Source organism: Pseudorasbora parva, chromosome 20 (genome assembly GCF_024679245.1).
Source record: "Pseudorasbora parva isolate DD20220531a chromosome 20, ASM2467924v1, whole genome shotgun sequence".
In the NCBI taxonomy this organism is placed as follows: Eukaryota; Metazoa; Chordata; class Actinopteri; order Cypriniformes; family Gobionidae; genus Pseudorasbora; species Pseudorasbora parva.
In genome coordinates, this window is record NC_090191.1 from 11,470,130 (window position 1) to 11,498,065 (window position 27,936).

Here is a 27,936-nt window from a genome sequence, read left to right on the forward strand (position 1 = left end):
CAGTGCACTAGCAAGAAATAGAGTCATTGTGAGAGTTATAAGACTTAAATGACCTTTAGACAATAAAAGCACTTATTTAAAAAAAAAGTATACATATTTTGTTCATATTTATAACTTACTGTTGTTGGGTTATATTAAATAGATTACACTTTTATCCAAACAGCTGCCTTTTTTAAAAGTTAGCATTTTAGAGTTAGTTTTTGGATGTGTTCTCGTATTTACATTGGTTTGACCAGCATGTGTCGTCATCGTGCGTTGATTCGAGCGTGTCGAATCAGTGAATCGTTTTACGTAGCAATTGATTCAGTTGAACTTTGAGTTTTAAAAAGCTCAATTTATCTCATGACTACATGCCAGTGACTGAATTCGTTTTTACGAGATACATATTCACGATGTACAGAGAGAAATGAGAAGAACTTTTTCCTCACGTGTGGTTGAGCTTTACTTACGGAAAACAATGCTCAAAAATGTGTTATTTAAGCATTGCAAATGTTACATTCAATAATAAAATATAAATACAAATATAATATACAATTAAACGATCTGCATTGACTAAAACACTTTAAATGGTTTGAAAACATACCTTTCTCCAGCCGAATCCCAACAAATAAAGGAGCTCAGCAACTTTATGACGCCATATCGCCACTCCAAAATAAAAGTCCTGTTCACACGCAAATTTTTTTTTTTACAGTTTATGATTCAAATATGCATAGAAATTCACATACAAATATGTGAATTTAAATATATTTAAATTATTGTTAAAATAGATATTTAAATGCATTTTGTTCAATGATATGCTGAAAATAACTATGAACCACATGATGTGAGTGTTTATGTTCTTTTTAACCTTTTCCTTTTTATTCAGTAGTTTTTTTAAGGTAATGATATGTTCAAATTATTCTTAAACATGTTTATTCATACTGCCTCAGAGGTAACATCCCGCCTTATCAAAATACAACAGCCAACCTATCCAATGGTTGAAAAGAAATAAGTAATCACAGTCACTAGGATGTTGTGATGCCTGTCAATCAGAATGTGGAGTGATTTTTTTCCATGTATTCCATTCGGTAAATTGGTTTAATATATTCTCTATATATATTATATAAATTAATTTACAAGACTAAACAATTTCATATTGTTTTATATTTTATTTGCTCATTTATTTTGTTGGATTTTAGTAGGAATTGATCAGAACAGTTTCAAAAATAGTTATCTGCATGATGCCTGCTGCCTTTGGGCTCAGTGATGTTGAACTTAAATGGCATGTGAAAAAGACGTTATGTAATGTTACATTGTGATGTAATGGTGTTTTCTGGAAGGGACTAAAAGAACAAAATATGTTTATCAGCTGAAAGGCAGAATACAATGTTTTTAAGTTAGATAGACATTATAGAACAGTTTCAGGTAATGTTTTATTGATCACTGAGATAGCATTGATTGGTTCAATATAAAATTAAATAAATAAAAAGTAGCTTAGTTGTAGTAAACTACATTTGCCAAGTACCAATCAATATAAAATTAAATAAATAAAAAGTAGCTTAGTTGTAGTAAACTACATTTGCCAAGTTGCTGTAGCTTAGCTAGCTACATTTCCCAGGAGGGTAGCTTCAGTGAAGCTTAATTTAACGTAGAGTAACTGCTAGCTTAGCTCACAACAATATCCAAGTAGCTAGCCCAACACTGCATAAACAGTAGCGTCTCATAACTGAAACATGTTATTTGTGCATATCTCATTTGTGCATTACTTTTATATTAGATAGAGTTAATTAATTAAGGGATGAAGTTTATTTTACCTTTGAACACCGTTGTTGACTCATCTCCCCTCAGACGCAGTCCTTCAATGGCACGCTTGTACGCATGTCTTAAAACGCCCACAAGATGGCGCCATTTATCACTGAATCTGATATTAAAAAAACAATATTCAATTATGGGAAAATGTTTAAATATATGGAAAACGATATATCAGTCGATCACTTATTTAAATGTGTTTTTGGCGTGCTGTCCGGGGGGAGGGCTTCAAGCTCTGACTTGCCCCGAACCCAAAGTATGAATTAACATTTACAATGGATATATGTTTTTTTTTTGCCTATCCTGACCCCTGAGGGCCGCTGTGTAATTCGCACCCTGACTAAGACACATTGGGGGACACGCATTTTGATAATCCTATGAATGCATATAAAAAAAAATGCAGAATCAAATTCAATCAAATCACATCGAATTTTAATGTGAATCGGCTCGAATCAAGTTCTGATTTTGCAAAACATCGTTCTTGATTCGAAAAACTAGGAATCATGATCATTCGCTGCCTACCCGAAGATTCACAGCCCTAACGATTATGTATCGTGCTCCACCTTATATAAATATCATTCAGCTTCTCCCCTCTCCTCTGTATCGTCTCTCAAAATGGACAGACCAAAGCGCAAAGATGGTGCTGAAAATCTTCAGGATAAACAGGTGACGGGCAATGAAGAAAAAGGCTTGTTCTGTCAATGATGAGGGACAGGAAGGAGGAGGATAAAAAGATGGTAGTTGAATCAGTAAGTTGTTTTGTGTTGTTTTAAGACAATTCTGGAGAAAATGGCCCTGCTAGGGAAGGTCAGGCCAAACAAATTAAAAATAGGAGGACCTACAAAATAATTACAAAGCAAGGTAATTAATTGACAAATATTTGCTAAAATTCATTGTTCTGTTGCTGTTAACAGGCATGGTTTATTTGCTCTGCCTTAGGTTTCTTAGTGTCCTGGGACCGGTGAAGGAGTTAGTAGAAAACCTTGCTGCAACTTGGTCATGGTTGTCCTCATGAGGTGTTAGGACAGAGGCTTTCAAACAACTTCCCTGTCCCAATTGCCTCCATCCTCGAGGAAACACCTGGGCCAGCAGCAGCTTCTCAGGGAAGATATTAAATGTCAGAGAGAGACAGAGAGAAGAGCACAGGAGAGCACTTTGAGAATGGAGAGACTTTTTTCTTCAAAGGGTGCATCCTTCACTTTAGGACACACTTAATGTCTGCAAAATAGAGGTGTTATGACAGAAGCCTTCAAACAATCTCCCTGTCCTAATTGCCTCCATCCCTGAGGAAGAGCCAGGGCCAAGTTTCAGCAGTAAGTGAGCAGGATGAGGAGCCAGCATCAGCACCAACTTCTCAGGGAGGATATCAAATTTCAGAGAGAGACAGAGAAGAGCACTTTGAGAATGGACACTTTTCTTCAAAGGGTGCATCCTCCAGTTTAGGATGCACCTAATGTTTAGCGGTAATCGAGTAAAATACAAGAAGATGGAGAAGAAGAAAAAATGTGGTGGTCCTGCACCCCCATGTTATACCCCGGCTGAAGAGCTGGCCTTTGGGTTGAATGTGAGCAGACCCATTGTGGAGGGCTTTCCTGGGGGCAGATCTTTCTTAGACCTATTGTAATTGCATTGTGTTTTTAAATACTACACCAACACTTTTACCTGTTCTCAAGCAAGTATTGGCTGAAGCGTGCAGTAAGCGGACTTTATCTTTGTTAGAGGTTGCGGTACCTTTTGAAGGCATGGGATTTAGCCTTTAGGACAGGATATGCACTTCACTGAGAGCAGCAGGGAGAAAACTAGAGGTTGTGATCAAGAGGGCAAAAAGCAAAGGCTTTTAATAAAGTGGTTTATTTTCTCTTGTACATTGCAGGTGAATGTGAAAGTGCAAGTACTCAAAACACAAAGCTGTGGACAATTTTTAGAGATGGCACCTTCTTCAAAAACACAACATTCACAATTGCAGACCAAACTGCTGCAATGGAGTTGACAGTGTGGGGCGAGGAGAACATTGGAATTCAATTTCAAACGTTTCAGTACATCAGGTTCTGGGCAAAACTTTACCCACAACTAAAGCTATACCTTTCAGTAAACAGACCTGCTAGGACACCACATGCCCTATAGAAAACATCTCCCAGAGCCTCCTCACAGCAGACATCATTGGAGCAACCATACTCATCATCCACATCTGTCCATGAGAACACAAAATTATCAGCCATCACAACGTATACACATGGTGACATTACAATTCAAACAACCAGTGAAAATCTAAGTGTTAACTGATAAAAATTGTAAACAATTTGCTGATGACGGTTGATTCCGGACTGGTAGTTGTCTCAATTATGTTGGATCTCAGTGCCGCATTTGACATTATTGGTCAGCCGATCCTCTTGGAACATTTGGAGTGTTATGTAAGCAATTGTGGGACAGCTCTAAAATGGTTTTATTCATATCTACAGGATAGAAAATTGTTAATTTTGCAAAAAATGAGCAGTCTTTGTAGTCCCTGTTGGTCTGTCTGAATGAGGTCAAAGTCTGGCTGTGTTATAATTTTCTTCAAATGTCACAAATTCAAGATGAGATTACATAAAAATAGCTTGAGATATTGTTTTTATATTATAGCATAGGATATAATTAAGCAATTTCACAAGAGACGTTTTCACGAATATGAGCATGATTGCAATTTAAGTTTTTGGCATTCAGCATTGAAAATAGTTCCAAACAAATTCAATTCATAGCAGAAAGATTGTTTCCAAGCAACACGCTGCAGTCAGTTAAATAAATGATCCCATTATTCACTCATTAAGTGTTTTGTTGCGGTTTCAATTTTATATACAAAAGTGGGCCTATCATTTTTTGGGCACTATCTTTAAAGGCCAGCAAAACATTGCTCTCGTAAGGCATAGAGAAAAGGAGAGCCCTTGATCGCAGTTCGCGTCCACCTGAGTTGACGTCATTCGCCTCCGTCCCTTTTTCAATGACGTATGACTCGCATTTACTGGGGAATATCCGATTTGAACGCTTACATGGCAGACGCAAATGCACATATCCGAATCATATCAGATTTATTACCACATATGAGTGAAGTCTGAATTCGATGTGAGGATATCGGAATCCATGCGTTTTTTCCATGTTCCAACATATCCGATCTGTGCCACATGAGAGAGGGAAAAAAATGAAACTAATTTCGGAATTGGATCACTTGAACCATGCAGTGTAAATGGGGCCATAGATCACACCGAACGCGAATAGAGTGTCTGCAGCGAATGATTTCCATGTTAAGTCAATGGAAAAGTGCGTTGACAGTACGTCTGGAGGTCCTGCGCGTTCGTGCGAATTAGTGCTTTTTGTGCATTCACGCGTTTGAATCGAATTCGCGTCTACGTCCGAGTTGAAAATGTTTAACTTTGGCGTCAATTCGCTAAAACGGATAGCATTTCTTTGTTATTGAAAGAAAGACTAAAATATAGACTAAGTGATCAACATCAATATGCCATGAACATGACACTGATTGGGCGCATATATTCTCAACATTTTATTTCAACTTTTTTCCCTCGAAGTGTGACAAGTTTAATAGCATTATAATGACTTTAACCTAGTCTATTTTTTTAAATTATTTTTTTATTGCTTTTCCGTAGTTGCGAGAGAGTGTGCACTTTCTCAATAAAGTTAATTTATGAGCAGGCTAAAGAGGTAATCCGGTTTTTGGTTGTTGTTTTTTTGTTTGTTGAGGGGGTGGTCCATAGACATAATATAGGTAGATGCCCTACTGGCTGCTGGGCGCCGAGATTTGCGGCGGCCATTTTGAACCGGTCGTATTCCTAGTTTCGTTGCACAGCAGCAGTTAAGATGCCAAAGCACTGTGGAGCATTTTTCTGTTCTAATCCGCGGACCATCGCAGGTAGGGCTCGGGGGATTACTTTTCACAATTAAGATTTAACATTGCTATCGTACTAATGGTTGTATTTTGTCCTATCCAGATAATTGAGAAGGAGCAAGTATCTTTGATAGTACTGTACTGAAATCGTAGCTTGCTAATGTTAGCCAAGCTATGTATCTCCCTCAACTCAAGTGTTTTCCACATAAGTTACTATTCAGATCAGAAAGATGTTCGAAAGCACTTGTTAGATGCACGAAACTTACTTTTAGCGTTTGGTAACGTTAAGTGCCTATTACCAACACAATCCAATCTGAAGTTAATACATACATTGCTGACTGAGCATAATAATTGTCGTTGTGTTGCAGATGAAGGTGAACAGAACAATCCCAATCCCAAAGGCTGATGCTGGAACTTTATCAGATATATAGTGTGTGTTTTAGAGAGAGAGAGAGAGAGAGAGAGAGAGAGAGATGTCACAAATCATTATAAATTGTTTCAACTTATTAAAAGATCATATTTTACTTCAACTATCTGTTTCTGCTTCTTTATCATATTTATAGTGTGTGTTTTTTATAAATCACGTTATATCCTACATCACATATTTTGATTTTGGACGTCTGGTCACTTTATATCTTATATCAGAATATTATGTAACCGTTAAGCCTACTATAGCCCTATTCAGACAGTAATTGTTTCCCATGTGGACGTCTGTAAAAATACATTTGCATGCCACCTCATTGATAAAACTCGTGTATTCGGATGACGATTTATTCCCGGTGGAGGAGCGAGTTTTGTGGTCATCTACACCTGGGAACACTGCTCACGTGGTAAGTCAAATGATTGTCTGCTGGAAAAATGTCATGCGTGGAATAAAAAGAATTAAAAAAATAATTTAATAATAGGACATTATTAATTATTTAAATGTCCTGTTAAAAAAAAAGTAATTTTAAAAGAGCGGAAATAACGGCTCATTTCAAATGTTTACTTTTTTTCCCTCTTTTTCTTTTGAGCGGTGATTAAATATTATTCTTGTAAATACTTTCCAGCATTTTAGTAATAAAAGTGTAAGAATATTAAAATAGGCTGAACCATGTAGCCTGTATCATAGCTACATTAATGACCTTGGCAGCAAAAAAACCCACATTAAAATCGGTTAGGTATTCAGTGATATATGATTAATTAAACGCGCTGACAGCTCACTGCACCCGGCAAACAAGTTACACTGAGTAGAGCTGGCGACCGGTCCAAGATGGCGGCTCCACGGCTCAACCGTGCCAATAGGCAGTAGTGCTCGATAGGGCGTCTATCTATATGATGTCTATGGGGTGGTCTACTAATCCAACTAGTAATGTAACTAATTTCTTTTGAAATAAAGTAATCAGAACAGTAACTCTATTACTTAAAAAATCAATAATTACATTTAAGGTTCCTAAGAAATCAATAATTACATTTTCAGAGTAACTTGCACAACACTGACGATAAATAAAATTAAGCTCATCTTGCTTTCTTTGACGTGAACTCTGTTATATTTGCATACAGCATGGGAATTAAAGATTAATATTTGTGTTGCGAAGTAGCAATTCGTGTAGTCAAGTCCTGCTCTATAACATCTCACAGTTACTGATTTATCATGCACCTCAAAGCATTATGGGTAGAATCTCTCTAAAGTCTATTCTGATTCATCAACACTTACTAATTTTTACTGATGATTTATAATAAACCCTAAACCCAGGATAGAGCGGTTGAGTGAATGTGGTCTGGACTGTGTGGATGAGGCTCGTTGTGTCAGAGACGCTGTAGAAGGACAGAGTTCCTGCACTGGGATCCACATACACTCCTATACTACGGCTAATGGGCTTTACAGGGAGAACAGTCTTTATGTTATTGTGTATGAATGAGTAACTTGAGGAAGTGCAGATAAAACTCCAGGACTTATCATTACGTCCAAACCAACACTCATCACTCCGTCCCTTCCTGCTGATGCTCTTATATGACACCGATATAGACACATCAATCCCACTCCACTCAATCTCCCAGTAACTGCGTCCACACACACACTCTTTACACAACACCTGGCGACACACATCAAATCTGTCTGGATGATCAGGATACGGCTGCTCTGTGCCAGTGTTAGTAATAACTGTGTTCTTCTCAGACAGACAGAGGAGTTTATTCACTGTGTTTAGGTCCAGAGTGAACTGTTGAGAATCTAATCGAGAGAACACATCAGAATTAGAAATTATGAATCTGTCTGATCTTTTAAATGTAGCTGAACTCTTAACACAGCTGACCAAGATATCATATGCAAATCATAATTTGCTAGATCAACTATATGTTGAGTGTATACAGTGAGTTTTGCTGGTTTTTTTAGTGACTTACGTTGTAGGAAAACATTCCTGGTTCTGGAAACAGTGTTGGTGACAGTGACTGTGGAAATAAACAGACGTGAAGAGTCTGATTATCATCTCAAGAAAAAATTATCCCTGCATCCGTTCCTAATGGGTCCTGCACACTGTGCCATTTTTCAAAATCCTTTGTGAATGTTGCTTGTCAGACTGTACGAACATGATCCCAGATGTAAGCCATGTCACACTGTAAGATCTCAGTTGACATTAATGTCAGAATAGTCGATGCGCGCAAGAAAACTCGTCGGGAGTTTTATATCATCAATGAATGACGCATTCGGTAACTGAGCTGAAGAAAAGCTGGCTACAAAGAAATCTCTAGATCTCGTTTTGGTCATAGTTTGTCTTGAAAAACCGAGATATTTGACTGTTGTCGTAAGAGAAGTCACACTGCAGGATTGTGTGGCAAATCTTCTGACACTGCCAGAATTTCGTCTGAGGTAAAATTGGCTGCCAGTGAACATGTCAAACTAACGACCAAAGACGTCAGATTTTAGCCTAGGATCAGAGGAAACTTTTAGGATTTGCTAAATTTGTCTCAGACGGCCAAATCGTGGGCAAAATCTCACAGTGTGTACCCTGCTTTAGACATTTCTAATATGATCTTCTACATGATATGAGATGATAGAGGACCATTTCTGATAGCAGATGAATCTCCAGGACTTTACCTCTGTCAGAGATCTTCTTCAGCTCCTCTTTGCAGAAATCCTCCAATTTGTCTTTCAGCTGACGGACAGATTCTCTCATGCAATCAAAAGAGGAGAGAGAACTGAAGGGATTGTCATTTACGTCTGTAGATTCAGGAGGAGCTGAGAGAGACTGGAAACTCTACATAAAACAGAAATCAAGCTCATCACCTCCACACTTCGGCTTTTATGAAATGTTTCTCTGTGAGTCTCTTGTTCTTCTAGATCTCCGTTACCTGCAGGAAATGGATGTGATCCTGTGTGTGTGAAAGCTGCTCCAGCTCAGCATCTCTCCTCCTCAGATCATTGATCTCCTGCTCCATTCTCTCCATTCGTCCTTCAGCTCGACTTACTCCAGTCTTTTCCTGATCTCTGATCCGCTGTGTGGACTCAGAGCGGCTTCTCTCAATGGAGCGGGTGAACTCAGTGAAGATCCTCTCACTGTCCTCCACTGCTGTCTGTGCAGAGAGCTGTTAGGACACACATCACAATCACACAGTGGCTTCAGTGAGTCCTGACTGAGACTTCTCTTCTTCTCCAGACTCACCTTATGAGACTCCAAAGCCTCTCTCAACTGCTGAAGATCTTTCTCTCTCTACCCGATTCTCTGCTGGAACAACCTCTGCGTCTCCTTCAGCTGGTGCTAAATTAAAAACCAATAACACAAGAAACATCACATAAAATTTCTAGTTAACATATTAATCCAGTATCAGTGAAGTGGTGAGACTGAGAGGTTTAAGATTATTTCATAATTTTTCTTCGCTTCAGAAGACTTGGATTTTTTATGGATTTTCTTTATGCTACCTTAATGTCCTTTTTGAAGATTGAAACTTTTAGACCCTATTGACTTTTGTGGAAGAAATTTGTATTAACATGCTTATTCTGTATTTCTTACTTCGAAATGCTTAGAGCAGCGGTTCCCAAACTTTTTTACCTGCGCACCCCCTTCTATGTCCCGAACGGGTTGGCGCACCCCCAATACCCACTTAAAAAAAAAAACGAAACAAAAAACCAACAAAGCTTTGTTTTATCGCCATATAAAGACTCATGTTTAATCATGCGCAAATAACCAGAACACGAATGACAATAACAAAGTCCCACTTGACTGTTTCCCTGATTTCAGCCATGTTTATAATATATATAATATGGAATGAATGAAACGAGTTGGCACGCATAGAGATGTGACAGTGTGGAAATTACCACCGGTTAATTAACGTGTTGACACCAGCATCACCGACTGGGCTTTTAAATCACTAATTCTATCTAACTGAAAGGAACATATGCACACAGCTGCTCCGACATTAATAACGGAGCGGAGCAAAGCGAGTACTTTCAATGAATTCCTATGAAAGTTAAGCTTCCATGAACTGAAACCGCGCCAGTGCGCGCACACTGTGAATGACAGCTCGTCAGTAAGTGCGCACTCTGTGCAGCCAAGCTGATTTTAGTTTCGAATTAGCGCCGATTCGGGGGCGGGTTGCTTGAACTGTGGGTTCATTAGCCTATTATTCTTAATGAAAAACACAACATCGCACAATGACAAACTCACTTAAATAGGCACTTTTGCATTTCACTTTGAAACCAAATCTTCCGCGATCATCTTGTCTTTTTTTTGTTGTATGGAAAATCTCATTAAAAAAACAGACCGCCATTACATTTTTCCTCTCGCACACCCCCTGGTGGCAGCTCGCGTACTTTGGGAATCCCTGGCTTAGAGATTCAGTAACAGGGAAAGAAGAAATCAAGGTTCACATGCTACATTGTACATTGTGTCAAATGCTTCTTTATTTAACAGAGCAGCTGTTATATTGGATTGAATACAGAACAGCTTTTGATATTTAAGATGCATGTGAAAGAAAAGAGCACACTCAAAGTATAAAAAGTGGTAAACGTTCCTAATATGGAGAGGAAAACTACAATTGGGTAGAGGCTTCAGACATATACAGTGGGTACGGAAAGTATTCAGACCCCCTTAAAATGTTCACTCTGTTATATTGCAGCCATTTGCCAAAATATTTTAAGCTCATTTGTTTTCTCATTAATGAACACACATCATCCCATATTGACAGAAAAACCTGTCAGGTTACACTGAAAGAGGACTCAAATGCAGGAATGAGCAATCAGGAGGTTTATTAAATAAAATAAAACAAGACAAACAAAACAACCCCGAGGGGGAAAAACAAGACTTGACTTCTCTTGGCTTGACTTGACGAGCAGGACAACACAAGGAATGTTTGAGGACGATCCAGCACATAACTGCAAACACAAGGAGATTAAATTGGGAGCAAACAAACGAGGGTAACGAGAGAAGACAGGTCGGGCAAATGAACCAATAATCAGGAAACAAGGTGGGTGGGGTAGACATTTGACGAGAGCACATGGGACAAAGAAACACATGAACATGTGCTCACACCAAACGTGACATGAACATGCAGCTAATGAAGACTCATAAACTGCATGTTCACATGAAACATGACAACATGAAAGCATGCAGCAAGTGAAACACCAGCTGCATGTTACACAACACAAAACACACGCGCACACTCACATGACAAGACAGTGCACAAGAATGAGCAAATGCTCATTCTGTGCACTCACAACAGAACACAAAACACGAGGAGCATGAATGTCCGAATCCCAACACAAAACCAAAACCCAACTAGACAGAAGTGCCAGGACCCGAACACCACGCCCCACACAGAAAACTACAAGGACAGAAGAGCACACAGCTCGAGCATGCTCAAAGCTGCGCGCTCACACAAGACAAAATACAGGAGTGTCAGGACTCTGTCACAAAACCAAGAGCAAGCTAGACCGAAGTGACAGAACCCTGACAAAACCTGTCTTCATTTTTCCCTCGATTACAACCAGTCGTCCTGTCCCTGCAGCTAAAAAACACCCCCACAGCATGGTGGTGGCAGTACCATGCTTCACTGTTGGGACTGTATTGGACAGGTGATGAGCAGTGCCTGGTTTCCTCCACACATACCGCTTAGAATTAAGGCCAAAAAGTTGATGATGCACAGCGTCAGATCTTCTCTCAGCGCGCGCGAGTCTCACAGCACGTCTTCACGCGAGTGATGACGGAGAAAACGACAGCACTCGCATGCATTGAACAAAGTTTACAGAGAGGTGAAACAGCTCAGTAGGTGAAGCGAGTTTACCCGCCACAGCTCAAAATCAGCCGCATTTGGCTGGTGGCAGTGCTAATTTCCATCCCTGGCGCGCGCGCTCCGAGCCGATCTCAGACTGAGTGCCCCGTTGTTTTTTAATACTTATGGGGATGAAAAGAAATATATTCATAAATACTTTTTGGAGTCAAACTCTTTTGACAAAGCTTGAACAAAATACTTTCAAAATTTAAGACTTTATAAAGCTGTGATAAATCAATTTTGGGAAAATAAAGACCCTTATAAAGTATTAAAAAGTCTTATCACCTTTTAAGACTTTTCAAGACCCCGCGGATACCCTGAGACGGGCACCGGTACCATGGTGGCAGTGACAGTGGGAGGATCCAGGGCGGAGTCCAGACTGCCAGGGCAGACAGACCTGGAGTGACGAGTGACCTGGAGCAGAGTTTCTGGGCCGACGGGCAGTGGAGGCGATGAAGGAGTGGTGAGCCGAGGCGATGGTGACGGGCTGACCGGCCGAGATGGAGAGATGGGCCTGGAGGCCTGAGGTGTAGCCAGGGACTCCACCTCTAACTGAGCTGGTGGCAGGAAAGTCCGAGGTGCGCATGAGCCCCACTGAATGAGTGGCGGTGGCAGAGCCAAGGAGCTGAATGACACCAGTGGTGTCGACGGATCCAGAGGGCTGGCCACAGCCAGCGATGGAGACAGGATGAGGACAGACGAGGATACAGGCAGAAGATTACCAGACGGGACTGGCGAAGAAGACGCTACTGATGATAGGGTGGGAAAAGGATTCGCGGACCACAGATCAATCAGATTTACGTCCGCTCCTGGCTCTGCGTTGGACTGACTAGCCTGCGTCAACTCCAGGGCCTCCATGTCCTTCAGCTCTCGAAGGACCTCGCTGGCCTTCGGGAAGAGGCCCTCTCACTTCGAGCTCGCTGGCCTTAGAGAAGAGGCTCTCGCTCCGGATCATCCAGGCCAGGTAGTCCAAAAACGTCCGGCTCTCTGGACAGAGACGGAGTTTCAGCAGAGGTGAGTCCATCTTCTTTACTCACTTGGAGGGTCAGTTATTCTGTCAGGGTTGTTGTGGCAGAGGTAAATACACAACGCAGGAGATGAGGGTTCAACACAGATTTTACTTCAAAAGTACGAAGAATGGTCACTACAGAGATGATAACAACCAACACTAGCATTCACATTGACACCAACATCAACAATAACCGACAAAGGACTGAACAGAATGGGGAGTATAAATACACAGAATGGATGAGGGAACTTATAAGGTGGAGGAGGTGGAGATAAACTAATCAGTGACAAACGAGCACAGGTAAAGAACAGAACAGAACATAATTGTGACAATAGCTGTGTCTCATTTCAGAAGGCTGCGTCCTCCAGAGGTCGCATTCGAAGGGTGCATACGTCATAAGGCCGTCTCATTTCAAAAAAGTGAGTAGGACACCCAAATGCGACCTTCGAATGCGTCCTTCTTTCACAGGATTTCGGAGTGTGCATGAGGTGTATCCTTCACGGCTAGAGATAACCCACAATTCTTTGCGTCTCCGTTAACAACCGTCATATTTTTTTTAATATTATATGAAAAAACGGCACCACCGCCAGATATACATGCGAGCGTAGGTGTGGTGTTTAAATTAAGTAGTTCAAGCTTTCTTTCTTTTTTTTTAAGCTCTATTACCTCAAACAGATGGTTGTGGTAAACAGGATTACAACTGTTTAGTGCTTTTTAAACGTTTAGAACAGTACATTGCTGTCAAGACAAGAAACATTCCAGTCATTTTCAAGTTATAAATAATTTTCATTCATATAACTGGCGTGAGAGCGCAACGTGGCTGAACTTGTTGGCATAGCAACGTGATACTTTCTGCCTGTGTGTCCTACGAAGGACGTCTTGTTTAAGTCTGATTGAGGACACTCTGTATACTGCATCCTACACAGGATGTGTCCTCCGGAGGACGCAGCCTTCGAAATTTAACGAAATGAGACACAGCTAATGCCTCCATTGTAGTCTTGAGTTTTCTTCCGGGAACGAACACGCTACACTATTCCTCATTAAAAAAAAATCCCGTCCAAGGTACACTATATTGCCAAAAGTTTTGGGACGCCTGCCTTTATATGTACATGAACTTTAACGTCCCATTCTTAATCCAAAGGGTTTAATGTGGAGTTGGTCCACCCTTTGCAGCTACAACAGCTACAACTCTTCTGGGATATCTTTCCACAAGGTTTAGAAGTGTTTATGGGAATATTTGACCATTACTCTAGAAGCGCATTTGTGAGCTCAGGCACTGATGTTGGACAAGAAAACCTGTCTCAGTCTCTGCTCTAATTCATCCCAAAGGTGTTCTATTGGGTTGAGGTCAGGACTCTGTGCACTGTAGGCCAGTCAAGTTCCGCCACACCAAACTCGCTCATTCATGTCTTTATGGACCGACACTTTGTGCAGTGGTTCATGTTGGAACAGGAAGGTGCCAACCACAAAATGTTCCCACAAAATTTGAAGAGAGAGAATGAAGAATGGAGAATAAAAGCTTGGTATGCTGAAGTATTAAGAGTTCCTTTCACTGGAACTAAGGGGCCAAGCCCAACCCCTTAAAAACAACACCACAACATAATCCCCCCTCCACAAAACTTTACACTTAGCACAATGCAGTCAAGCAAGCAACGTTCTCTTGGCTAACGCCAAACCCAGACTCATCCATCGGATTGACAGAAAAGTGATTTCTCACTCCAGAGAACACGTCTCCACTGCTCTAGAGTTCATCTTTGATATATGTATGTACATAATAGTTACTTCAGATGTTATCTGTAATGTTTATGGTATTTTCAGAGAGTAAGAGTCCTATATAAAAATCGCTGATGTCGGTGTGTGTACTGCACACTGTTGACAAAGGAAACTGACCAAACAAAAGTATACTTTATGTATAGAATTACGGAGGAAATATTAAACATTTATTTGAATAGACTATACAATAAATATTAATACAAACCTCTTACTATATTGCATTAAAATTTAAATTGTTAAATTGATTTCAATCTTGGAAATAAAGCATTCAGCATTATCTGAATAAGTTGTGATTTTTTTCTCCATCATGCCCCGATGGAGTTTTGGTTCCTTGCCACTGTCGCCTTTGGCTTGGCTTGCTCAGTTGGGGACACTAAAAATATGATTAAAGTTATTCAACTTATTATACAAATAAAATATATGAATTAGGTCTTATTTAATTCTATAAACTATAATACTGATCTGCCAACATTGTCGCTATATGATAAATTAAAATAAGCTGATAACATCACTGTTTTCTCCAGTACGGCTGTACAGCCAAATCTAATTTTGTCGCAATATTACCCTGTTTGACACTGTGAAGCTGCTTTGACACAATCGTGATTGTAAAAGCGCTATATAAATAAAGTTGATTGATTGATTGATTGATTGATTCGGGTATTTTATTTCCTGATTGAGCAACATGTATTTCAGACTCTTAAAATGTATGGCATTTACAGTTTCCATTTGAGTAAATTATGTATGCCATATTGTTGATTTAATTATTAATTTAACCATAATTTCAATTATTAGCTGCTTCGAAATGCATACTGTTGACAATTTGCTAAACATTTGCAGTTAGCCTAATATATGAATAATAACAATACTACAACACAACATAAATACATAAACACAACAGTACAAGGCGATTTCAGCAAACAAGGCAAAAATCTTTGTTCCAATTTCAGAAAGCACACTTTTGTAATATATATGCTGTCTCGTCCACTCAACGAGCTGTTGTTCACAACTATAATTAATATGAATGTACCTTTTTAATAAGCAGGGGGTATTTCTGACTTTAAACAAATAACCATTTAAATGTTTAGAATGTTTGTGTTGTAGGAATGTTCAGGGAGACTTCAGATATTAAAAACAATGTCTCTTTAGGCAATGTTTTATCAGAAAAATTATTTAATTTCCTTTAATTTTGGGAATACCAATATGGCGTCGCGGTGGTTTCACCTTTTACGACATCTTGGGCATTCCAGTTCTCTATATAGATCACTGATAAAACCTCAATCTTTTGTTGTAATCTCTGCACTTTAATAACTTCTGCTTTCTGAACCGTGCTGTTCGATGCAGGTCAGATATTATAGATTAAGTTATAAATGTAGTTTCAGGAGGAGCTTAAAGGGGGGGTGAAACACTCAGTTTCAGTCAGTGTCATGTCAATTTTGAGTACCTATAGAGTAGCATTGCATCCTGCATATCTCCGAAAAGTCTTAATTTTTTTTATAATTATATAAGAAAGATGCGCTGTTCCGAGTCTTTCCGAAAAAAGCTGAGCGGGTGGGGGCGTATCGTGTGAGCGGAGCTAAATAATGACATGTGCGAGCCACTGTTATTGTGTTGAGTGCGTAGTAAAGCTGTGTCATCCCTAACAGCGGGAAAAAACTTTATTCAAAATAAAAATATGGCTTTTAATCAGATACAGCCATACATCTATGATCCGGAATCAGACCCAGAGGCTGCAGTTGAACAGGAGCAGCAGCAAAAAACGACTAGAGCAGGATGTCTCTATGTGGTACAAGTTATACATTAACTATATAATATGCTTAGCGACTTGTGTTATTTACATATTTATACTTGAATTATATCGTCATATTTTTGTCTTTGAAGGTGTACATGTGGGAAGTGCAGTTGTGCACGTGTGTGTGTGTGTTTACGCGTGGTTTGTGTAGACAATTGTAACGTTAGTAAGCGGACTGGTTTTGCACGGCAGGCTAAGTTAGTGTTTACAAAGAAAGACATGGAATAGTAGCGCATTTGAATGAAGAAGCGCGCTTATTTAGTTCAACATATTTCCCCACTCTTTGTGTATTGTTGTTTGGAGTGCTTTTACAATACACAAACATAAAGTTACACATATAGTGGCCAGCTAAACAAATGTACACGCACTACACATCGCATGCTCCATTGATCAATTAACTATACGTGATCATGTTTGGGCTACTTGATGAGCATAGGCAAAAACACAGACATTTGAAGCAGTCTTAGGGTGCGTTCACACTTGTCATGTTTGGTTCGATTAAAACGAACCCTGGTGCGGTTGCTCGGTTAGTGCGGTTCATTTGAACATGTGAACGCTGCCACCCGAACCCTGGTGCGCACCAAACAAGCGGACCGAGACCGCTAAAAAGATGGGTCTCGGTCCGCTTCCAAACGAACTCTGGTGCGGTTCGATTGATATATGAACGCAACACGGACCAAAGACATGTAAACGGACCAAAAACCGGACGTATAATGTCACAAGATGCCACGCATAATGCAGCTGATTTGACGACGCGGAAAGATCGGTGTACGTTATCCAAAATGAGTAACTTTAACGTTAGAGGGCAAACGTAGAGCAACGAGGAAGAGCCTCATCAATATTTGGTCTGACGAGCATGTTTCGAAAATGCTAGAAAAAACACACAAAAAGCATACCTGGCTCTTCTCATCAAAGTTCCTGTGTTTCCCATTATTAGCAGGTACAGACGACAGAACGGCCGTCTCTTTTGCATAAGAGACGCCCGACTCTTTTCTGCACAACGGAGGAAATCCTGCTGCTGTTTTGAATGTTTTGAACATTTTATGAGCTCTTCATGTGTTCTCAGCGGGTAAAAATAATGCCACATGTACACGCATTAAATGATCGCGTTTAATCCAGCACACAGCGTTGTTTTGAACATTTCATGAGCCCTTCATGAGTTCTCTGGTAAAAAATAATGCCATATGTGTTACACACATAAAATGAGCGCGTTTAATTCAGCACACAGCGTTGTTTTGAATGTTGTGAACATTTCATGAGGTCTTCATGAGTTCTCTAGTAAAAAATAATGCCATATGTACACGCATAAAATGCCCGCGCGTGTAATCCGCACACAGCATTGTTTTGAATGTTCGGTAAACGAGCTCCTACGTCATATAAGCCGACCAATCAGGTTGTGAGCGTCTCCCTGTGCCTTTGGTTCGGTAACTTTAGGTGCGCTGTTAAAAATGCCCGTGTGAACGCTAAGCGGACTAGGACTATTATGGTTGTTTTTGTTTTTTGGTCCGGACCAAACTAACCAAACGAACTGAACTACAAGTGTGAACGCACCCTTACTCACCGCCTGCGGTTCTAACATTGGGACTGCTCCATCCTTTAGCAATAGGCGATTGGAAAATCCGGCGTCGAACTGGGCCTTGTTTATGAAACAGTCGGCATCGAAATGCAGCGAACAGATATAAACATTCGCGCAACTCAGTTGCTGATCCGGAAAAGCAAATTACATCCACTGTTGCCTTACCGCGGGGTTTTTGGGGAATCTGTGCAGGACTGTCTTGGTCTGGCAACCAAAAACTCACTTTTTTGGTGACATTTTTAATTGTGCACATCACCTGTCCAGCATCCTACAAGCCAGCGCTTTGATGGGCGTAGCCTGTTACTTTCGCTCTCTCCCTCTCTCTCTCTCTCTCTCTCTCCCTCTCTCTCACGCTCTTCAGGTAGAATTGCCCGTAAGGCCCATACAAGGAAATTCCGCCCCCATTAACGTCAAGTGGACGCATGATCGCAAAAAACTTGCCGAAACTTATGACTAACCGGAAGTAGTATTTTTGACAAAGAAATACTCCCATCAAACGTCCACCTTAACTTTTGAAACTTTGTCTATGTTTAGTATGGGATTCCATGTCTTTAACAGTGTAAAAAGATCAGTATGCATGAAACAGCATTTCACCCCCCCTTTAATCATTCAGTCCTGTCAATCATAATTACAAGCATATAAAAACAGCAGTCATTGTGCCGTCCGACCGACAATTCTTCCAGCATCACTCCATCACCGTTTATGGTAAAGTGCGTTACATTTCCAACACACATGCTAAGCACATAAGACTGGGGCTGGCTGTCAGAGCAGAGCAGATCGTGAGACCTCTTTCCCACAGAGAGTGAAAACAGATATTAAATGATGTAAATGTATTCTAATAGACCACATAAACAAAATGATGAGCCTGTAAATGAGCACAACTGGACTCTTAAAGTTCATACCTGTTTCTCTGTCCTCTGAGCTGCAGCTGATACAGTGTCATGGTTTTTATGTTCATCCATCATACACAGCACACATATACACGTCTGATCAGTGCAGCAGAAAACCTCAAGGAGCTTGTCGTGTTTCTGGTAGATCATCTCCTGGAGTCGTCCAGTGGCTTCAGTCACTTTGTGTCTCTTTACTTTAAATAAACTCTCATGTTGTTCAAGGTGATTCTGACAGTAAGAATTCAGACACACCAGACAGGACTTGACGGCTTTTTGTTTACTTCCAGTACAGACGTCACACTGCACATTTCCATCTCCAGCTCCAGCATAACAGTCAGCAGGACGTTTACGCTTCTCCAGTTTCTCCACCATTTCAGCCAGAATGGTGTTTTTAGCTAAAGTAGGTTTTGGACTGAAGGTCTGTCTGCACTGAGGGCAGCTGTAGACACTCTTCTGATCCTCCTGATTCCAGTGGTCAGTAATACAGCTCTTACAGTAACTGTGTCCACAGGAAGTGGTCACTGGATCCTTTAGGAGATCTAGACACACCGAACACATGAACTCATCCTGAGAAATTTTGGCTTCTGCCATTTTACTGCATAAAAACGGAGACACAAACACACAACTGCTTAACTACACTTCAGTTTCACTTTCACTGAACTCAAATGATTCCTGTTTCCTGGTTCTGTGCTTGAGTGTCGTGTGCAAAACAGGTGTGTCTTTAAAGCAGTGTGACTAGGCTTTGTGTTGTTTTTTTTTAACTCTTTTGTGATCCAGTATTCCCAAAATTGTGCACAAAACATATACAATGCAATTGTGCGTGTGTGATGGTTCTAAACCAAAATAATATTTTTACTGAGGGATATGTTTCCTGCCTTTTACAGCTAAGTGGCGCAATAATCACAGACTTAAAAAGTTAGAAAGTGAACGTGTGAGAAATTCATAAGTAACATTCAAGTAAAAATATAAATTCAACTTTAAATTCATAAACTGTACATTCAGTACATCGAATTTAAGCAAAATAAGCATTAACACTGTGAGCCCTTAGTTTTTCATGAATAATTAGAAAGGCTATGCATGTCAGTGTGTCTTTTTATTTGTGTTTTTATTTTTAATACATTACTTTGATATTTAAGAATGAAATACAGTAAGCTGTTGTGATCAGCATAAATGTCTCTAATAAATACTGAAAGCAATATAAAATTATAAAACAGCTGCATGAAGTCGAACAAGCCTTAGGGAAGCACAAGACATGATGGCAAGGTAATTACATGACAAAACATGTCTACAAAATAAAAGAAATTAAAAAATAAACGTAAATCAAAACCAATGCGATAAACTTGATCTGACTACAATTCACAAAATCAAGTAGGATGAACACAGTTGTCTTTCCATTCTTCTTTGTATGCCCAATTTTCGCTATCGACTTTCCTCTTTAGACTCTTTGATATGTAGATATCTCATCTCTGCTCGTCTTCGGCGTTCTTTAGAGCATTTGCAGTGCATTTGCGGCAGAAGTTCCATTACGTACTGAAGCTTCGATAACAAAACCAACGGTTCAAAAACTAAAATATAAAGGTGGTTTCGTATGCCACCTAGGTTAGAGGTATTTCCATCTATCTTTTTATTGCACAAATTTCGTCTTGTCTGTATATTTACCGCCTTTCCCTTCTCGTTCAGTTGAAACTTGAAATACTTCCAAACTGCTGAAGTTTTGTTCTTTTTCGAGACCAAATCTTTCTCCTCCACGCTTTCACAACAACCACACATACTCCTTTTTAGGCATTAAATAAATTATATTTAATATTTAATCCTCATCTCCTATATAAGTCCATTGGTTTTTTTTTTGTGACGGTATTGAAACTGATACTGTTGCTATTTTTAGATCCCGCGTATACCATATTAACGTATTACTGCCCAAGCTTAATCTGAATAGTTTCCTATTATAGCACCTATATAGTGTGCTATGTGCTTTTCACCATGCAAAAATGAATAAATGTGTTAACAACAGACTGATTTCAGCCACAACTTCAGCAGTGTAGGCTTTAGATTTTAGAGAGCATTTGATTCGACAGAAGATTTGATGAGAAGGTGAAGTCTGCGATGATGTCATCAAAATTTGTGATTCATTTTAGCGGAAGTGAAAGACTGTAAGTTTTGAATGCTTATATCTCCTAAATGCAAATTGTGTCATTGTTTTGGAACACACCAGCTTATTCATATCTTTAAAGCCTAGCTCAGACTGCACGATTTTCAAACTCGTCGGGTCACTGCTCTTTTCACACTGCATGACTATCTGGGGTATCATTCAGTCACTGCTGTGTTCACACTGCATGATGGTTTGACGATAGGAGTTCACACTGCATGACTGGAGATAGCTTGGAGGTTTTTTAAGGAAAGTTTTATGAAAATTGTAAATAAACATGCCCCTTTTAGGAAATGCAGAGTGAAGGGGCGAGAAAATCCTTGGTTTTCACCAGAAATTGCAGTAACCATATATGAGCGTAACAGAGCATGGAAAAGGCAAGAAAAACGGATTCTTCCACTGATTGGTCGGTTTTCTAACAACTTAGAAATAAATGCACTTCACTTGTTAAAAAGGCTGAATATTTTTTTTTCTGTCACCACTGAGAACCTAAATGAACCACAGAAATTCTGGAAAGTGATTAAGTCTCTTTCTATGAACAAAATCTCTCAGGCTCTTCCTACATTTGTTTTTAAAGACTCAGTCCCAGTTTATAACAGAACTGAAGTCTTAAATTGCTTTAATGAGCACTTTTTATCATCTGGTTCCTTATTTGACTCTTCACGAACTGCCTCGATGAATCCCTGCACAGAATTCACAATGTTTTCTGGAGACTCTTTTTATTTTACACCTTTTACTACACTGTAAAAATTTATTTAGAAAAAAAGATACCTGGTTGCCTTAAAATTTTGAGTTCATTGAAATTAAAATTTTGAGTTAATACAATGAACATTTTTGGAGATTCGACAACCTTTATTAAAATATTATTAAAAGATTTTGTAAGCATATTGGGTAATTGTGTGTGTTTTATTTCTGATGACGCAGTGAAACATGCCAAATAGTGATATTTTGATTATTTATCAAATTTTTTATGTGGTTCAGATCCAAAATGTTTTGAGTTTGAACAAATTTCCTTCATTGTATCAAATTTTTAAGTTCAATAAACACAACATATTAAGGCAAGCAGGTTACTTACTTTTTTAAGTTAAACCAACAAAAATCAACAATTTTTTTTTTTACAGTGTATAGATGAAGTGTGTAAGGCTCTAAAAACATTAGATCACAGAAAACCCCCTGGACCAGATTTTATGGAGCCTTATTTTTTAAAGTTGGCAACAGATTTTGTAGCAGAGCCACTCTCAATTCTTTTTAATCTTTCAATCACAACTAAATAACTCTTATCAGTTTGGAAATTAGCTTTTGTTGTACCTTTATTAAAGGGAGGAGATCCTGCAGTTCTGACTCATTATAGGCCAATATTAAATTTATGTGTTCTTTCAAAAGTTTTGGAATCTCTTATTTGCAATCAGTTGAAAGAATTATTGTACTCTAATGACATCCTCTCCAAATTTCAATCAGGCTTTAGAAAAAAACACAGTACAATTACCGCTACTATGAAGGGTGGTAAATTATATTATTGTGGCACTTGATAGGAAACAGCACTGTGCCTCACTTTTTATTGATCTGTCAAAAGCTTTTAAAACCGTTGACCATGCTGTTTTAAAAAAACAGACTACTTAGCCTTGGATTGTCAGAGCATGCAGTTGAATGGTTCTCAAATTATCTGAATAACAGGACTCAATGCATTAAATATGAAGGTGTCTGTTCTGAATTTGTTGTTGTCAACAAAGGAGTGCCACAAGGTTCACTTTTGGGGCCCCTCTTATTTGTTTTGTACATCAATGACTTGGGTCAAAATGTCACCAATGCTAACATGCATTTTTATGCTGATGACAGTTATTTACAGCTTTGGAGCATCTCTTTCTCAGGCAATTGAAAAACTGCAGAAGGCTTTTGTTACCATCCAGCAATCACTTTGTCCTGTTAATTAGTAATGTCTATCACCTGTGTCTTGTCAATTACCTAATTTTCCCCTGTGTATTTAGTTCTCAGTTCTCCCTCAGTGTTTTCGGTTCTCGTACATGTAATCTGGTGTTTTGAGTGGTTCTGGAGTCATTTGTTTATTAAAAGTTCCTGATCTGAGTTCTCCTTTGTCTTCGTGAGTTTTGATGAACCTAGTTTGTAACAGTTGCAAAGTCCATGAACACGTGAGGAACAGCTTCATGATAAGGTGTACATTCAAGCAGCTGGTCGTTGTGGCTACTTTTTTTATTGGTGATGCCTGCAATTCATTGGAGCCACTCGTTACGTCTGGAAAAACAAGTTACTGCAACGCGTTTAATAGATGATATCAGTATGTAAAATTTACCTTCAACCCACTGGTCCTCGGATTCCTGGATGGTTTCCAACAACGCAGCACGCAAGTCTTTTGTTACCGCTGCACCAGAAAAGGCCAGTCTGTGTCCCAACAACGCGTCCAGGCGTTTATACGCCTATCGAAACCGCTCCAGTTGTTGTAATCCTTTAATTTCTTGCAATCTTGTTTTAATTTCTTTAACTTCTCTCTGCACTGTTTTTCAGTGTGAATAATGCCGAGCTCGCATAACTGACTCTATCTTCAGGGCCCAGTTTTTCAAAGGGTTTAATCTGGATAAAATTGATCAGGATTTAGTAATCCTTTTTGTGTGATCCGTGATCACGTAATCCAGTTTACTTTTGGAGCCAGTTTTTTAAAGCAACATCGGATTGGATCAATCTGATCTGGATAGGAATTTTTCAGGATCACTAAATCTGAATAACCAGTGCTGGATAACCAGTGCTCAAACATGATAGGAAATCACAATGTAGATCTATATGTAAAGAGCAACGAGTAGAATAGCCAGCGTGAGGTCAATATAAGTTTAATTTTATTTGAAATGAAAACACACATATAAAAAAATAATAATAATAAAAACAAGAAAAAGCCCACCCCATCCTCTTCCAGCAGTCCAGCTCATCTGAGCCCTACAACACAAACACAGGAGAGATTTGTGGATTTATAACAAGTATCAAGTATAGATGTACTGTAATTATTGCATGCATCACTAATAAATATTCTAAAAACAATAATATTTTCGATTGTGATGAATATATATATCAATTAGTGACATAATAAAATGTATTGTTTTTGGTCAATTTTGACTGCTGTTTGGGGGATTATTTTATGAGGCCAAACTCTTTCTACTTTGCTGTAGGCCTATACTGAAAGGCTGAATACGTTAAAGCCTACCTAATCACTGTAGCCTGCGGATGAACAAATCAAATTAAAACCTTATGAATAAATAGGATATCTTGTAAGATACTGCATGATCCAAATATAGTATTATTTGATACATTTTTAAAGTTTTCATTACATTTTGGCCATGAAATCCACGCTGAATCCACCCTTCTGATGGGATCAGTTTAATCCAGATTTTTTGGATCAAAGTGATCCAAATCCTACAAAAAAGTTCTGAAAAACCCAAACTAAGGGTGCGTTCACACTTGTCATGTTTGGTTCGATTAAAACGAACCCTGGTGCGGTTGCTCGGTTAGTGCGGTTCATTTGAACATATGTGAACGCTGCCATCCGAACCCTGGTGCGCACCAAACAAGCGGACCGAGACCGCTAAAAAGATGGGTCTCGGTCCGCTTCCAAACGAACTCTGGTGCGGTTCGATTGATATATGAACGCAACACGGACCAAAGACATGTAAACGGACCAAAAACTGGACGTAATGTCACAAGATGCCACGCATAATGCAGCTGATTTGACGACGCGGAAAGATCGGTGTACGTTATCCAAAATGAGTAACTTTAACGTTAGAGGGCAAACGTAGAGCAACGAGGAAGAGCCTCATCAATATTTGGTCAGACGAGCATGTTTCGAAAATGCTAGAAAAAACACACAAAAAGCAAACCTGGCTCTTCTCATCAAAGTTCCTGTGTTGCCCATTATTAGCAGGTACAGACAACAGCGGCCGTCTCTGTTCTGCACAACGGAGCAAATCCTGCTGCTGTTTTGAATGTTTTGAACATTTTATGAGCTCTTCATGAGTTCTCAGCGGGTAAAAATAATGCCACATGTACACGCATAAAATGATCGCGTTTAATCCAGCACACAGCGTTGTTTTGAACATTTCATGAGCTCTTCATGAGTTCTCTGGTAAAAAATAATGCCATATGTGTTACACACATAAAATGATCGCGTTTAATCCAGCACACAGCGTTGTTTTGAATGTTGTGAACATTTCATGAGCTCTTCATGAGTTCTCTGGTAAAAAATAATGCCATATGTATACGCATAAAATGCCCGCGCGTGTAATCCGCACTTTGCATGTTCGGTAAATGAGCTCCTACGTCATATAAACCGACCAATCAGGTTGTGAGCGTCTCCCTGTGCCTTTGGTTCGGTAACTTTAGGTGCGCTGTTAAAAATGCCCGTGTGAACGCTAAGCGGACCTGGGGCCTGTACCATGATGGTAGTTTAACAAACTCAGGGTTAAAGGATTAGTTTCGAGTTGACAAAACCAAACCATTGTATTAAGGCTTTGTTGGTCCCATGATGCTGATCATCAGCTTTCTTTGTCAACATCAGCAGTGAACAGCCAATCACACGCTGTGGAACTGAGATTCACTTCTCGCGAGACAATCAGTGAGATTAATTTCTCTCTTCTGCAGAATATTGCATGATTGAAAAATATTAAGAATAAAAAATAAAAAAATACACAGCAAGAAGAAAAGCTGTTTATGAAAGAGGACAACTTTAAGAAAAATTTGTATACGTCAATGCAAGTAAAAGTTATGAAGTTAGTTTAGTTGATATAGAGAAAATAAAACATTTAAGCTCAGTGAGCATCTTTTTTTTATAGGCTATTTTTATTTATTGATTTTAAAACTTTGTCCATATGACTTTATGCAGGTGATGTTATTTATATGACTTATGTATTAATTTTAACAAAGTGCCTATTAATGATTGATTAACTAAAATGATAAATGTGTAATTGATTTAAGGTATAATAATTACATAAATTATAAGTAAATCATTCAAAATTAATATTATTATAAATAAGCATTGTTAAAAGCAAGACGCTTTAGTCTTTAAAACCATTTGCTATGTAATGACCTTTAATTTGGAGCAGAAACAGGGGGAGTGGCTTTACTGCATCAGAGGTGTGTCACTTTACTCACAGCTGATTGGCCCAATTTCAGTTTGAGATCTCTAATCCAGAACATAACCTGCCCTGGAGCAGGTTAGCCGTAGAGCATAAGTTACTATGGCGATGAACACAGCTAAAAGCCAAACCCCTTTAATGGTACCTAAAACCCAGGATTGGCACAAACTAAGCTTAAACAAATCAGGCTAGCCAGCTAAACCAGCTTCATGGTACAGGCCCCAGGACTATTATGTTTGTTTTTGTTTTTTGGTCCGGACCAAACTAACCAAACGAACCGAACTACAAGTGTGAACGCACCCTAAATGTTTGATCCGGATCAAAACCAAGATTGGATTACGTGATCTAATCCGATTATGTAATCCGTTTTTTTTTTGAAAAACACATTTTCAAGATTTGATCCAATCCGTTATCCAAAATCCTAGTGGATTACTTTTGAAAAACTGGGCCCAGGTATACCTTTTCATTGCGTATCGCAGTGTGCAGTTCCCGCTGGATGTCCTCCTCCACATATACGCTCAATAAAGCCTGAACCTCGTCGTCGGTCCAGGGGTCGTATTTTTTTTATTAAAGCTATACTGTGTAACTTTTTTAGTTTATTCTTAGCTTAAATCACTTAGTTCTTTCAAAAATATATGTGCTCATTAATGTATATTTACTTCTTTCAAGTAATAAAGTATTCTCGTAAATTTACAATATGCCATTGAAAATACATACGGGTGAGAGGTCAAGCGGTCGCCATGTTGCTCCTCCATCTTGAAAGTACATTTGCCAAAGAGGGACATACCCGTAAATTCAAGCTTCGCTTTTCGTGTTTTAACACTCGATGGCACTGTGTCGAATGTGAAGAGGGGGATTGCTTGAGGCTGCTATATGATAATGGAGGATCACTCTTATTCTCGAGGATATTTGCCTGAGTCGCCAAGGAAGCGGAAAAGAGAATTAAGACGGCAACGCGATAGACAAATCAACAAGACAAAAGTAAATATTGGAGTGGCCTTTCCAAGATGGAAAGAGCTCATGAGGAGCAGCGATTTTAAAAAGAACGCCGACGTTGCCTGCTTTGTTCTCGACAGGTAACATTAATTCAGCCTATTTGTGTATATTGGAAGTTTTATTGTTGCTTGGCTAATTATATCATGGTGTGCTGTGCATAACACTAGAACGACGTCTAGGATAGTTTTCCTCGCGTCAATGATGAAAAAGTATTTTACCTTGTAACATAAATCCGTGTTCTATGACGGATAACATGAGATTAATATTTTAATTGCATTATAATTTGTAGGCTATATATACAGGCACTTTAAATTTGAAATATTTTTCATTTATTTTACTGTATACACAATTAATGTAGTCTAATCTGATAATGCTAGTGTAAGTTAGCTGTTTCTAAGCAAGACTTTCACCTTTACTTTTACATCTGTCCTGTAATCTTATTAATTTAAGACGTATTATTGTACGATGTAAATATATTTCACACTATGACAACTTATTATGACTAGCCTACACCTATGAATGGGGCACTGGTAGGTCATTAGAGAAAATGATATAGCCTACAATGTAAACTTTGCCTTACGCTAGTGATGTCGTACAATATACAGAATAACGATAGCACTGATATAAGTTACTTTACTAAGATTAGCTTGCATTTGTCTGGGAACCTGATAGCTGATGTTAGCAATGAAATGGTAAAAAAAAAAAAAATGAAAA

General features: G+C 39.0%; 1 pseudogene; it reads right to left on the reverse strand.

Moving 5' to 3' along the window:
• Positions 1-6,596: 6,596 nt before the first annotated feature.
• LOC137049408 (E3 ubiquitin/ISG15 ligase TRIM25-like) lies at positions 6,597-19,598 on the reverse strand (annotated as a pseudogene).
• Between the last annotated feature and the right edge of the window lie 8,338 nt (positions 19,599-27,936).